The sequence below is a fragment of the Crinia signifera genome, chromosome 6 (genome assembly GCF_055691185.1).
Source record: "Crinia signifera chromosome 6, ASM5569118v1, whole genome shotgun sequence".
Taxonomy (NCBI): Eukaryota; Metazoa; Chordata; class Amphibia; order Anura; family Myobatrachidae; genus Crinia; species Crinia signifera.
Genome location: NC_139222.1, coordinates 31988343 through 32002326, shown reverse-complemented (window position 1 = coordinate 32002326; position 13984 = coordinate 31988343). Strand labels below are relative to the sequence as shown.

Below are 13984 nucleotides of genomic sequence, written 5' to 3'. Positions count from 1 at the left end.
TACATGCATGTATATCCCAAACGTCAGTACCACGTGACTATTCAACTGGGATTTGAGCATTTAAGTTGCACTAAATGGTACAGTTATAAAGGAGACTGTTGATATTTACCTACAGTATGTTGCACTGTGAATTGTGAATATGTGCATGTGATGTATGTTCTGAATTATGCTACTTTAAAACAGTTAAGTCTATGCTACTTTAAAACAGTTACTCTAAAACAGTTAAGATATATATGTCTGCTAAGGGAGATATTGAACCTTTGAAGTGAATATAGAAATGTATTGCATTTATTGTGATAACCCATTGCAATTATAGGAGACTGCCCATGGGCAGTGTCCCTCTGGGTTACTCCCTTTTTACTTGACCTCTTACGCAAAATAAATTATCTCAAAGCGAGGCCTTAAAAGGACAACACTCGTGTGAGCCGGTATTCCTTCTACTTACTCTCCAAGGAAAAAGAAGAACCTGTGCGGTGGGGTGATTAACACCAGCGACACCGGTGAGTGCATTACATCTCAACCACTGAGCAGGGTGCTACATATGGGAGGTCACCGATGCTGTCTGTAGTATACGGGAGGTCACTGGTAGTGTCTGTAGTATACGGGAGGTCACTGGTGGTGTCTGTAGTATACGGGATGTCACTGATGCTGTCTGTAGTATATGGGAGGTCACTGATGCTGTCTGTAGTATATGGGAGGTCACTGATGCTGTCTGTAGTATATGGGAGGTCACCGGTGGTGTCTGTAGTATAGGGGAGGTCACTGGTGGTGTCTATAGTATATGGGAGGTCACTGATGCTGTATGTAGTATATGGGAGGTCACTGATGCTGTCCGTAGTATATGGGAGGTCACTGGTGGTGTCTGTAGTATAAGGGAGGTCACTGGTGGTGTCTGTAGTATATGGGAGGTCACTGAGGCTGTCTGTAGTATATGGGAGGTCACTGGTGGTGTCTGTAGTATATGGGAGGTCACTGGTGGTGTCTGTAGTATATAGGAGGTCACTGGTGGTGTCTGTAGTATAGGGGAGGTCACTGGTGGTGTCTGTAGTATAGGGGAGGTCACTGATGCTGTCTGTAGTATATGGGAGGTCACTGATGCTGTATGTAGTATATGGGAGGTCACTGATGCTGTCTGTAGTATATGGGAGGTCACTGGTGGTGTCTGTAGTATAGGGGAGGTCACTGATGCTGTCTGTAGTATATGGGAGGTCACTGATGCTGTATGTAGTATATGGGAGGTCACTGGTGGTGTCTGTAGTATACGGGAGGTCACTGGTGGTGTCTGTAGTATAAAGGAGGTCACTGGTGGTGTCTGTAGTATAGGGGAGGTCACTGATGCTGTCTGTAGTATATGGGAGGTCACTGGTGGTGTCTGTAGTATATGGGAGGTCACTGATGCTGTCTGTAGTATATGGGAGGTCACTGCTGGTGTCTGTAGTATATGGGAGGTCACTGGTGGTGTCTGTAGTATATGGGAGGTCACTGGTGGTGTCTGTGGTATATGGGAGGTCGCTGTTGCTGTCTGTAGTATATGGGAGGTCACTGTTGCTGTCTGTAGTATAAGGGAGGTCACTGGTGGTGTCTGTAGTATATGGGAGGTCATTGGTGGTGTCTGTAGTATATGGGAGGTCACTGGTGGTGTCTGTGGTATATGGGAGGTCACTGTTGCTGTCTGTAGTATATGGGAGGTCACTGTTGCTGTCTGTAGTATATGAGAGGTCACTGGTGGTGTCTGTAGTATAGGGGAGGTCACTGATGCTGTCTGTAGTATATGGGAGGTCACTGGTGGTGTCTGTAGTATATGGGAGGTCACTGATGCTGTCTGTAGTATATGGGAGGTCACTGGTGGTGTCTGTAGTATATGGGAGGTCACTGGTGGTGTCTGTAGTATATGGGAGGTCACTGGTGGTGTCTGTAGTATATGGGAGGTCACCGATGCTGTCTGTAGTATATGGGAGGTCACCGATGCTGTCTGTAGTATATGGGAGGTCACCGATGCTGTCTGTAGTATATGGGAGGTCACCGGTGGTGTCTATAGTATATGGGAGGTCACTGATGCTGTCCGTAGTATATGGGAGGTCACTGGTGGTGTCTGTAGTATATGGGAGGTCACTGGTGGTGTCTGTAGTATAGGGGAGGTCACTGGTGGTGTCTGTAGTATAAGGGAGGTCACTGGTGGTGTCTGTAGTATATGGGAGGTCACTGAGGCTGTCTGTAGTATATGGGAGGTCACTGGTGGTGTCTGTAGTATATGGGAGGTCACTGATGCTGTCTGTAGTATAGGGGAGGTCACTGATGCTGTCTGTAGTATATGGGAGGTCACTGGTGGTGTCTGTAGTATATGGGAGGTCACTGATGCTGTCTGTAGTATAGGGGAGGTCACTGATGCTGTCTGTAGTATATGGGAGGTCACTGGTGGTGTCTGTAGTATACGGGAGGTCACCGGTGGTGTCTGTAGTATATGGGAGGTCACTGGTGGTATCTGTAGTATATGGGAGGTCACCGATGCTGTCTGTAGTATATGGGAGGTCACCGATGCTGTCTGTAGTATATGGGAGGTCACCGGTGGTGTCTGTAGTATAGGGGAGGTCACTGATGCTGTCTGTAGTATATGGGAGGTCACTGGTGGTGTCTGTAGTATATGGGAGGTCACTGATGCTGTCTGTAGTATATGGGAGGTCACTGCTGGTGTCTGTGGTATATGGGAGGTCACTGGTGGTGTCTGTAGTATATGGGAGGTCACTGGTGGTGTCTGTAGTATATGGGAGGTCACTGGTGGTGTCTGTGGTATATGGGAGGTCACTGTTGCTGTCTGTAGTATATGGGAGGTCACTGTTGCTGTCTGTAGTATATGGGAGGTCACTGGTGGTGTCTGTGGTATATGGGAGGTCACTGTTGCTGTCTGTAGTATATGGGAGGTCACTGTTGCTGTCTGTAGTATATGGGAGGTCACTGGTGGTGTCTGTAGTATATGGGAGGTCACTGATGCTGTCTGTAGTATATGGGAGGTCACCGATGCTGTCTGTAGTATATGGGAGGTCACTGGTGGTGTCTGTAGTATATGGGAGGTCACTGGTGGTGTCTGTAGTATATGGGAGGTCACTGGTGGTGTCTGTAGTATATGGGAGGTCACTGGTGGTGTCTGTAGTATATGGGAGGTCACTGGTGGTGTCTGTAGTATATGGGAGGTCACTGGTGGTGTCTGTAGTATATGGGAGGTCACTGGTGGTGTCTGTAGTATATGGGAGGTCACTGGTGCTGTCTGTAGTATATGGGAGGTCACTGGTGGTGTCTGTAGTATATGGGAGGTCACTGGTGGTGTCTGTAGTATACGGGAGGTCACCGATGCTGTATGTAGTATATGGGAGGTCATCGATGCTGTCTGTAGTATATGGGAGGTCACTGGTGGTGTCTGTAGTATACGGGAGGTCACTGGTGGTGTCTGTAGTATACGGGTGGTCACTGATGCTGTCTGTAGTATACGGGAGGTCACTGGTGGTGTCTGTAGTATTCGGGAGGTCTCTGATGGTGTCTGTAGTATACGGGAGGTCACTGATGCTGTCTGTAGTATATGGGAGGTCACTGGTGGTGTCTGTAGTATATGGGAGGTCACTGAGGCTGTCTGTAGTATATGGGAGGTCACTGGTGGTGTCTGTAGTATATGGGAGGTCACTGATGCTGTCTGTAGTATATGGGAGGTCTCTGATGATGTCTGTAGTATATGGGAGGTCACTGGTGGTGTCTGTAGTATATGGGAGGTCACTGTTGGTGTCTGTAGTATATGGGAGGTCACTGGTGGTGTGTATAGTATATGGGAGGTCACTGGTGGTGTCTGTAGTATATGGGAGGTCACTGATGCTGTCTGTAGTATATTGGAGGTCACTGGTGGTGTGTGTAGTATAATGGAGGTCACTGGTGGTGTCCGTAGTATATGGGAGGTCACTGGTGGTGTCCGTAGTATATGGGAGGTCACTGCTGGTGTCTGTAGTATATGGGAGGTCACTGGTGGTGTCCGTAGTATATGGGAGGTCACTGGTGGTGTCCGTAGTATATGGGAGGTCACTGATGGTGTCCGTAGTATATGGGAGGTCACTGATGCTGTCTGTAGTATATGGGAGGTCACCGATGCTGTATGTAGTATATGGGAGGTCACTGGTGGTGTCTGTAGTATTCGGGAGGTCACCGATGCTGTCTGTAGTATACGGGAGGTCACTGATGCTGTCTGTAGTATATGGGAGGTCACTGGTGGTGTCTGTAGTATATGGGAGGTCACTGAGGCTGTCTGTAGTATATGGGAGGTCACTGATGCTGTCTGTAGTATACGGGAGGTCACCGATGCTGTATGTAGTATATGGGAGGTCATCGATGCTGTCTGTAGTATATGGGAGGTCACTGGTGGTGTCTGTAGTATACGGGAGGTCACTGGTGGTGTCTGTAGTATACGGGTGGTCACTGATGCTGTCTGTAGTATACGGGAGGTCACTGGTGGTGTCTGTAGTATTCGGGAGGTCTCTGATGGTGTCTGTAGTATACGGGAGGTCACTGATGCTGTCTGTAGTATATGGGAGGTCACTGGTGGTGTCTGTAGTATATGGGAGGTCACTGAGGCTGTCTGTAGTATATGGGAGGTCACTGGTGGTGTCTGTAGTATATGGGAGGTCACTGATGCTGTCTGTAGTATATGGGAGGTCTCTGATGATGTCTGTAGTATATGGGAGGTCACTGGTGGTGTCTGTAGTATATGGGAGGTCACTGTTGGTGTCTGTAGTATATGGGAGGTCACTGGTGGTGTGTATAGTATATGGGAGGTCACTGGTGGTGTCTGTAGTATATGGGAGGTCACTGATGCTGTCTGTAGTATATTGGAGGTCACTGGTGGTGTGTGTAGTATAATGGAGGTCACTGGTGGTGTCCGTAGTATATGGGAGGTCACTGGTGGTGTCCGTAGTATATGGGAGGTCACTGCTGGTGTCTGTAGTATATGGGAGGTCACTGGTGGTGTCCGTAGTATATGGGAGGTCACTGGTGGTGTCCGTAGTATATGGGAGGTCACTGATGGTGTCCGTAGTATATGGGAGGTCACTGATGCTGTCTGTAGTATATGGGAGGTCACCGATGCTGTATGTAGTATATGGGAGGTCACCGATGCTGTATGTAGTATATGGGAGGTCACCGATGCTGTCTGTAGTATATGGGAGGTCACCGATGCTGTCTGTAGTACACGGGTGGTCACTGGTGGTGTCTGTAGTATATAGGAGGTCACTGGTGGTGTCTGTAGTATACGGGAGGTCACTGGTGGTGTCTGTAGTATATGGGAGGTCACCGATGCTGTCTGTAGTATATGGGAGGACACCGATGCTGTCTGTAGTACACGGGAGGTCACCGGTGGTGTCTGTAGTATATGGGATGTCACCGATGCTGTCTGTAGTATATGGGAGGTGTCAGCACCGGGGTTTCTTGTGTTCCCGGCTGTGACCGTGGTGGACCAGTGGAGGGTGCTGGAAAGCAGAAAGCAGGAGGCTTTATGTATGACATGCACTGGGGACCTGGGCACAGCGAACCAGAGGGTTGGCGGAGACCAGAAGCAGGGGCGCGGAGTCTAACTTGCCAGTGGTATTCACCAGGAAGTCCCGCAAGGATCTATGGACTTGGCTGCGTCTGACAAGCAGGTCGCGGCCCCCTGCCCTGGTCCTCTGGACGCAGGCTGGGACTGAGGACACAGGAGATTTGAGAGAATGTCTTTGAGACGGCCTGAGAGCCGGGGATGATAGTAGAGAGCCTGGAAGCTGCGGGACGGCCTCGGAGCCGAAGGTGATAGTTGGCAGCCTGGGAGCTGCGGGACGGCCTGGGAGCCGGAGGTGATAGTTGGCAGCCTGGGAGCTGTGTGACGGCCTCGGAGCCTGAGGCCTCTGTCAGACTGGGGAAGGTGTAATAAGTACATTGCAATCCTGGGCTCTCTGTGATTGTGAAAACAGGGACGTTGTTTGGGAATGTGGGGAGTGTTGGCTGGAAATCTCTCAGCCATGATGTGCTGTAATAGAACCTATTTCCCATTTACAGGTTCTACGCTGCTGAGATCATCTGCGGGATACAATTCCTCCACTCTCAGGGAATCATCCATCGGTAATTATACAGCTACAATATAACGATAGTATACTACAGGGACATCAGAATGGACACTGACCTGCAGGTGTAATAGGCCTGCTCCCTACTCTACACGTGTTACACTATCCAGTCACCTAGCTGGCTCTCATGCAGAGTCACCCGCTGTACCGCCCCCTGCAGGTGTAATAGGCCTGCTCCCTACTCTACACGTGTTACACTATCCAGTCACCTAGCCGGGCTCTCATACAGAGTCACCCGCTGTACCGCCCCCTGCAGGTGTAATAGGCCTGCTCCCTACTCTACACGTGTTACACTATCCAGTCACCTAGCCGGGCTCTCATGCAGAGTCACCCGCTGTACCGCCCCCTGCAGGTGTAATAGGCCTGCTCCCTACTCTACACGTGTTACACTATCCAGTCACCTAGCCGGCTCTCATGCAGAGTCACCCGCTGTACCGCCCCCTGCAGGTGTAATAGGCCTGCTCCCTACTCTACAAGTGTTACACTATCCAGTCACCTAGCCGGCTCTCATGCAGAGTCACCCGCTGTGCCGCCCCCTGCAGGTGTAATAGGCCTGCTCCCTGCTCTACACGTGTTACACTATCCAGTCACCTAGCCGGGCTCTCATGCAGAGTCACCCGCTGTACTGCCCCCTGCAGGTGTAATAGGCCTGCTCCCTGCTCTACACGGGTTACACTATCCAGTCACCTAGCCGGGCTCTCATGCAGAGTCACCCGCTGTACCGCCCCCTGCAGGTGTATTAGGCCTGCTCCCTGCTCTACACGGGTTACACTATCCAGTCACCTAGCCGGCTCTCATGCAGAGTCACCCGCTGTGCCGCCCCCTGCAGGTGTAATAGGCCTGCTCCCTACTCTACACGTGTTACACTATCCAGTCACCTAGCCGGCTCTCATGCAGAGTCACCCGCTGTACCGCCCCCTGCAGGTGTAATAGGCCTGCTCCCTACTCTACACGTGTTACACTATCCAGTCACCTAGCCGGCTCTCATGCAGAGTCACCCGCTGTACCGCCCCCTGCAGGTGTAATAGGCCTGCTCCCTACTCTACACGTGTTACACTATCCAGTCACCTAGCCGGCTCTCATGCAGAGTCACCCGCTGTGCCGCCCCCTGCAGGTGTAATAGGCCTGCTCCCTACTCTACACGTGTTACACTATCCAGTCACCTAGCCGGGCTCTCATGCAGAGTCACCCGCTGTGCCGCCCCCTGCAGGTGTAATAGGCCTGCTCCCTACTCTACACGTGTTACACTATCCAGTCACCTAGCCGGCTCTCATGCAGAGTCACCCGCTGTACCGCCCCCTGCAGGTGTAATAGGCCTGCTCCCTACTCTACACGTGTTACACTATCCAGTCACCTAGCCGGCTCTCATGCAGAGTCACCCGCTGTGCCGCCCCCTGCAGGTGTAATAGGCCTGCTCCCTACTCTACACGTGTTACACTATCCAGTCACCTAGCCGGCTCTCATGCAGAGTCACCCGCTGTGCCGCCCCCTGCAGGTGTAATAGGCCTGCTCCCTACTCTACACGTGTTACACTATCCAGTCACCTAGCCGGCTCTCATGCAGAGTCACCCGCTGTACCGCCCCCTGCAGGTGTAATAGGCCTGCTCCCCACTCTACACGTGTTACACTATCCAGTCACCTAGCCGGCTCTCATGCAGAGTCACCCGCTGTACCGCCCCCTGCAGGTGTAATAGGCCTGCTCCCCACTCTACACGTGTTACACTATCCAGTCACCTAGCCGGCTCTCATGCAGAGTCACCCGCTGTACCGCCCCCTGCAGGTGTAATAGGCCTGCTCCCTACTCTACACGTGTTACACTATCCAGTCACCTAGCCGGCTCTCATGCAGAGTCACCCGCTGTGCCGCCCCCTGCAGGTGTAATAGGCCTGCTCCCTACTCTACACGTGTTACACTATCCAGTCACCTAGCCGGCTCTCATGCAGAGTCACCCGCTGTACCGCCCCCTGCAGGTGTAATAGGCCTGCTCCCCACTCTACACGTGTTACACTATCCAGTCACCTAGCCGGCTCTCACGCAGAGTCACCCGCTATACCGCCCCCTGCAGGTGTAATAGGCCTGCTCCCCACTCTACACGTGTTACACTATCCAGTCACCTAGCCGGCTCTCACGCAGAGTCACCCGCTGTACCGCCCCCTGCAGGTGTAATAGGCCTGCTCCCTACTCTACACGTGTTACACTATCCAGTCACCTAGCCGGGCTCTCATGCAGAGTCACCCGCTGTACCGCCCCCTGCAGGTGTAATAGGCCTGCTCCCTACTCTACACGTGTTACACTATCCAGTCACCTAGCCGGCTCTCATGCAGAGTCACCCGCTGTACCGCCCCCTGAAGGTGTAATAGGCCTGCTCCCTACTCTACACGTGTTACACTATCCAGTCACCTAGCCGGGCTCTCATGCAGAGTCACCCGCTGTACCGCCCCCTGCAGGTGTAATAGGCCTGCTCCCTACTCTACACGTGTTACACTATCCAGTCACCTAGCCGGCTCTCATGCAGAGTCACCCGCTGTGCCGCCCCCTGCAGGTGTAATAGGCCTGCTCCCTACTCTACACGTGTTACACTATCCAGTCACCTAGCCGGCTCTCATGCAGAGTCACCCGCTGTGCCGCCCCCTGCAGGTGTAATAGGCCTGCTCCCTACTCTACACGTGTTACACTATCCAGTCACCTAGCCGGCTCTCATGCAGAGTCACCCGCTGTACCGCCCCCTGCAGGTGTAATAGGCCTGCTCCCCACTCTACACGTGTTACACTATCCAGTCACCTAGCCGGCTCTCATGCAGAGTCACCCGCTGTACCGCCCCCTGCAGGTGTAATAGGCCTGCTCCCCACTCTACACGTGTTACACTATCCAGTCACCTAGCCGGCTCTCATGCAGAGTCACCCGCTGTACCGCCCCCTGCAGGTGTAATAGGCCTGCTCCCTACTCTACACGTGTTACACTATCCAGTCACCTAGCCGGCTCTCATGCAGAGTCACCCGCTGTGCCGCCCCCTGCAGGTGTAATAGGCCTGCTCCCTACTCTACACGTGTTACACTATCCAGTCACCTAGCCGGCTCTCATGCAGAGTCACCCGCTGTACCGCCCCCTGCAGGTGTAATAGGCCTGCTCCCCACTCTACACGTGTTACACTATCCAGTCACCTAGCCGGCTCTCATGCAGAGTCACCCGCTGTACCGCCCCCTGCAGGTGTAATAGGCCTGCTCCCCACTCTACACGTGTTACACTATCCAGTCACCTAGCCGGCTCTCATGCAGAGTCACCCGCTGTACCGCCCCCTGCAGGTGTAATAGGCCTGCTCCCTACTCTACACGTGTTACACTATCCAGTCACCTAGCCGGGCTCTCATGCAGAGTCACCCGCTGTACCGCCCCCTGCAGGTGTAATAGGCCTGCTCCCTACTCTACACGTGTTACACTATCCAGTCACCTAGCCGGCTCTCATGCAGAGTCACCCGCTGTACCGCCCCCTGCAGGTGTAATAGGCCTGCTCCCTACTCTACACGTGTTACACTATCCAGTCACCTAGCCGGGCTCTCATGCAGAGTCACCCGCTGTACCGCCCCCTGCAGGTGTAATAGGCCTGCTCCCTACTCTACACGTGTTACACTATCCAGTCACCTAGCCGGGCTCTCATGCAGAGTCACCCGCTGTACCGCCCCCTGCAGGTGTAATAGGCCTGCTCCCTACTCTACACGTGTTACACTATCCAGTCACCTAGCCGGCTCTCATGCAGAGTCACCCGCTGTACCGCCCCCTGCAAGTGTAATAGGCCTGCTCCCTACTCTACACGTGTTACACTATCCAGTCACCTAGCCTGGCTCTCATGCAGAGTCACCCGCTGTACCGCCCCCTGCAGGTGTAATAGGCCTGCTCCCTACTCTACACGTGTTACACTATCCAGTCACCTAGCCGGGCTCTCATGCAGAGTCACCCGCTGTACCGCCCCCTGCAGGTGTAATAGGCCTGCTCCCTACTCTACACGTGTTACACTATCCAGTCACCTAGCCGGGCTCTCATGCAGAATCACCCGCTGTGCCGCCCCCTGCAGGTGTAATAGGCCTGCTCCCTACTCTACACGTGTTACACTATCCAGTCACCTAGCCGGGCTCTCATGCAGAATCACCCGCTGTGCCGCCCCCTGCAGGTGTAATAGGCCTGCTCCCTACTCTACACGTGTTACACTATCCAGTCACCTAGCCGGGCTCTCATGCAGAGTCACCCGCTGTACCGCCCCCTGCAGGTGTAATAGGCCTGCTCCCTACTCTACACGTGTTACACTATCCAGTCACCTAGCCGGGCTCTCATGTAGAGTCACCCGCTGTACCGCCCCCTGCAGGTGTAATAGGCCTGCTCCCTACTCTACACGTGTTACACTATCCAGTCACCTAGCCGGCTCTCATGCAGAGTCACCCGCTGTACCGCCCCCTGCAGGTGTAATAGGCCTGCTCCCTACTCTACACGTGTTACACTATCCAGTCACCTAGCCGGCTCTCATACAGAGTCACCCGCTGTACCGCCCCCTGCAGGTGTAATAGGCCTGCTCCCCACTCTACACGTGTTACACTATCCAGTCACCTAGCCGGCTCTCATGCAGAGTCACCCGCTGTACCGCCCCCTGCAGGTGTAATAGGCCTGCTCCCTACTCTACACGTGTTACACTATCCAGTCACCTAGCCGGGCTCTCACGCAGAGTCACCCGCTGTACCGCCCCCTGCAGGTGTAATAGGCCTGCTCCCTACTCTACACGTGTTACACTATCCAGTCACCTAGCCGGCTCTCACGCAGAGTCACCCGCTGTACCGCCCCCTGCAGGTGTAATAGGCCTGCTCCCTACTCTACACGTGTTACACTATCCAGTCACCTAGCCGGGCTCTCATGCAGAGTCACCCGCTGTGCCGCCCCCTGCAGGTGTAATAGGCCTGCTCCCTACTCTACACGTGTTACACTATCCAGTCACCTAGCCGGCTCTCATGCAGAGTCACCCGCTGTACCGCCCCCTGCAGGTGTAATAGGCCTGCTCCCTACTCTACACGTGTTACACTATCCAGTCACCTAGCCGGCTCTCATGCAGAGTCACCCGCTGTACCGCCCCCTGCAAGTGTAATAGGCCTGCTCCCTACTCTACACGTGTTACACTATCCAGTCACCTAGCCTGGCTCTCATGCAGAGTCACCCGCTGTACCGCCCCCTGCAGGTGTAATAGGCCTGCTCCCTACTCTACACGTGTTACACTATCCAGTCACCTAGCCGGGCTCTCATGCAGAGTCACCCGCTGTACCGCCCCCTGCAGGTGTAATAGGCCTGCTCCCTACTCTACACGTGTTACACTATCCAGTCACCTAGCCGGGCTCTCATGCAGAATCACCCGCTGTGCCGCCCCCTGCAGGTGTAATAGGCCTGCTCCCTACTCTACACGTGTTACACTATCCAGTCACCTAGCCGGGCTCTCATGCAGAATCACCCGCTGTGCCGCCCCCTGCAGGTGTAATAGGCCTGCTCCCTACTCTACACGTGTTACACTATCCAGTCACCTAGCCGGGCTCTCATGCAGAGTCACCCGCTGTACCGCCCCCTGCAGGTGTAATAGGCCTGCTCCCTACTCTACACGTGTTACACTATCCAGTCACCTAGCCGGGCTCTCATGTAGAGTCACCCGCTGTACCGCCCCCTGCAGGTGTAATAGGCCTGCTCCCTACTCTACACGTGTTACACTATCCAGTCACCTAGCCGGCTCTCATGCAGAGTCACCCGCTGTACCGCCCCCTGCAGGTGTAATAGGCCTGCTCCCTACTCTACACGTGTTACACTATCCAGTCACCTAGCCGGCTCTCATACAGAGTCACCCGCTGTACCGCCCCCTGCAGGTGTAATAGGCCTGCTCCCCACTCTACACGTGTTACACTATCCAGTCACCTAGCCGGCTCTCATGCAGAGTCACCCGCTGTACCGCCCCCTGCAGGTGTAATAGGCCTGCTCCCTACTCTACACGTGTTACACTATCCAGTCACCTAGCCGGGCTCTCACGCAGAGTCACCCGCTGTACCGCCCCCTGCAGGTGTAATAGGCCTGCTCCCTACTCTACACGTGTTACACTATCCAGTCACCTAGCCGGCTCTCACGCAGAGTCACCCGCTGTACCGCCCCCTGCAGGTGTAATAGGCCTGCTCCCTACTCTACACGTGTTACACTATCCAGTCACCTAGCCGGGCTCTCATGCAGAGTCACCCGCTGTGCCGCCCCCTGCAGGTGTAATAGGCCTGCTCCCTACTCTACACGTGTTACACTATCCAGTCACCTAGCCGGCTCTCATGCAGAGTCACCCGCTGTACCGCCCCCTGCAGGTGTAATAGGCCTGCTCCCTACTCTACAAGTGTTACACTATCCAGTCACCTAGCCGGCTCTCATGCAGAGTCACCCGCTGTGCCGCCCCCTGCAGGTGTAATAGGCCTGCTCCCTACTCTACACGTGTTACACTATCCAGTCACCTAGCCGGGCTCTCATGCAGAGTCACCCGCTGTGCCGCCCCCTGCAGGTGTAATAGGCCTGCTCCCTACTCTACACGTGTTACACTATCCAGTCACCTAGCCGGGCTCTCATGCAGAGTCACCCGCTGTGCCGCCCCCTGCAGGTGTAATAGGCCTGCTCCCTACTCTACACGTGTTACACTATCCAGTCACCTAGCCGGCTCTCATGCAGAGTCACCCGCTGTACCGCCCCCTGCAGGTGTAATAGGCCTGCTCCCTACTCTACACGTGTTACACTATCCAGTCACCTAGCCGGCTCTCATGCAGAGTCACCCGCTGTGCCGCCCCCTGCAGGTGTAATAGGCCTGCTCCCTACTCTACACGTGTTACACTATCCAGTCACCTAGCCGGCTCTCATGCAGAGTCACCCGCTGTGCCGCCCCCTGCAGGTGTAATAGGCCTGCTCCCTACTCTACACGTGTTACACTATCCAGTCACCTAGCCGGCTCTCATGCAGAGTCACCCGCTGTACCGCCCCCTGCAGGTGTAATAGGCCTGCTCCCCACTCTACACGTGTTACACTATCCAGTCACCTAGCCGGCTCTCATGCAGAGTCACCCGCTGTACCGCCCCCTGCAGGTGTAATAGGCCTGCTCCCCACTCTACACGTGTTACACTATCCAGTCACCTAGCCGGCTCTCATGCAGAGTCACCCGCTGTACCGCCCCCTGCAGGTGTAATAGGCCTGCTCCCTACTCTACACGTGTTACACTATCCAGTCACCTAGCCGGCTCTCATGCAGAGTCACCCGCTGTGCCGCCCCCTGCAGGTGTAATAGGCCTGCTCCCTACTCTACACGTGTTACACTATCCAGTCACCTAGCCGGCTCTCATGCAGAGTCACCCGCTGTACCGCCCCCTGCAGGTGTAATAGGCCTGCTCCCCACTCTACACGTGTTACACTATCCAGTCACCTAGCCGGCTCTCATGCAGAGTCACCCGCTGTACCGCCCCCTGCAGGTGTAATAGGCCTGCTCCCCACTCTACACGTGTTACACTATCCAGTCACCTAGCCGGCTCTCATGCAGAGTCACCCGCTGTACCGCCCCCTGCAGGTGTAATAGGCCTGCTCCCTACTCTACACGTGTTACACTATCCAGTCACCTAGCCGGGCTCTCATGCAGAGTCACCCGCTGTACCGCCCCCTGCAGGTGTAATAGGCCTGCTCCCTACTCTACACGTGTTACACTATCCAGTCACCTAGCCGGCTCTCATGCAGAGTCACCCGCTGTACCGCCCCCTGCAGGTGTAATAGGCCTGCTCCCTACTCTACACGTGTTACACTATCCAGTCACCTAGCCGGGCTCTCATGCAGA

At 54.4% G+C, this 13984-nt stretch overlaps 1 protein-coding gene across 1 annotated transcript in view; it reads left to right on the top strand.

The window, feature by feature from the left end:
* The window catches only part of LOC146007504 (protein kinase C delta type-like), an 89648-nt gene that overhangs the window by 62408 nt on the left and 13256 nt on the right, over window positions 1–13984 (top strand). Inside the window, exon 2 of the mRNA XM_083145905.1 lies at window positions 6061–6123. The gene's annotated coding sequence lies outside the window, so the exon portion shown is untranslated. The remainder of the gene's footprint in view (window positions 1–6060; window positions 6124–13984) is intronic.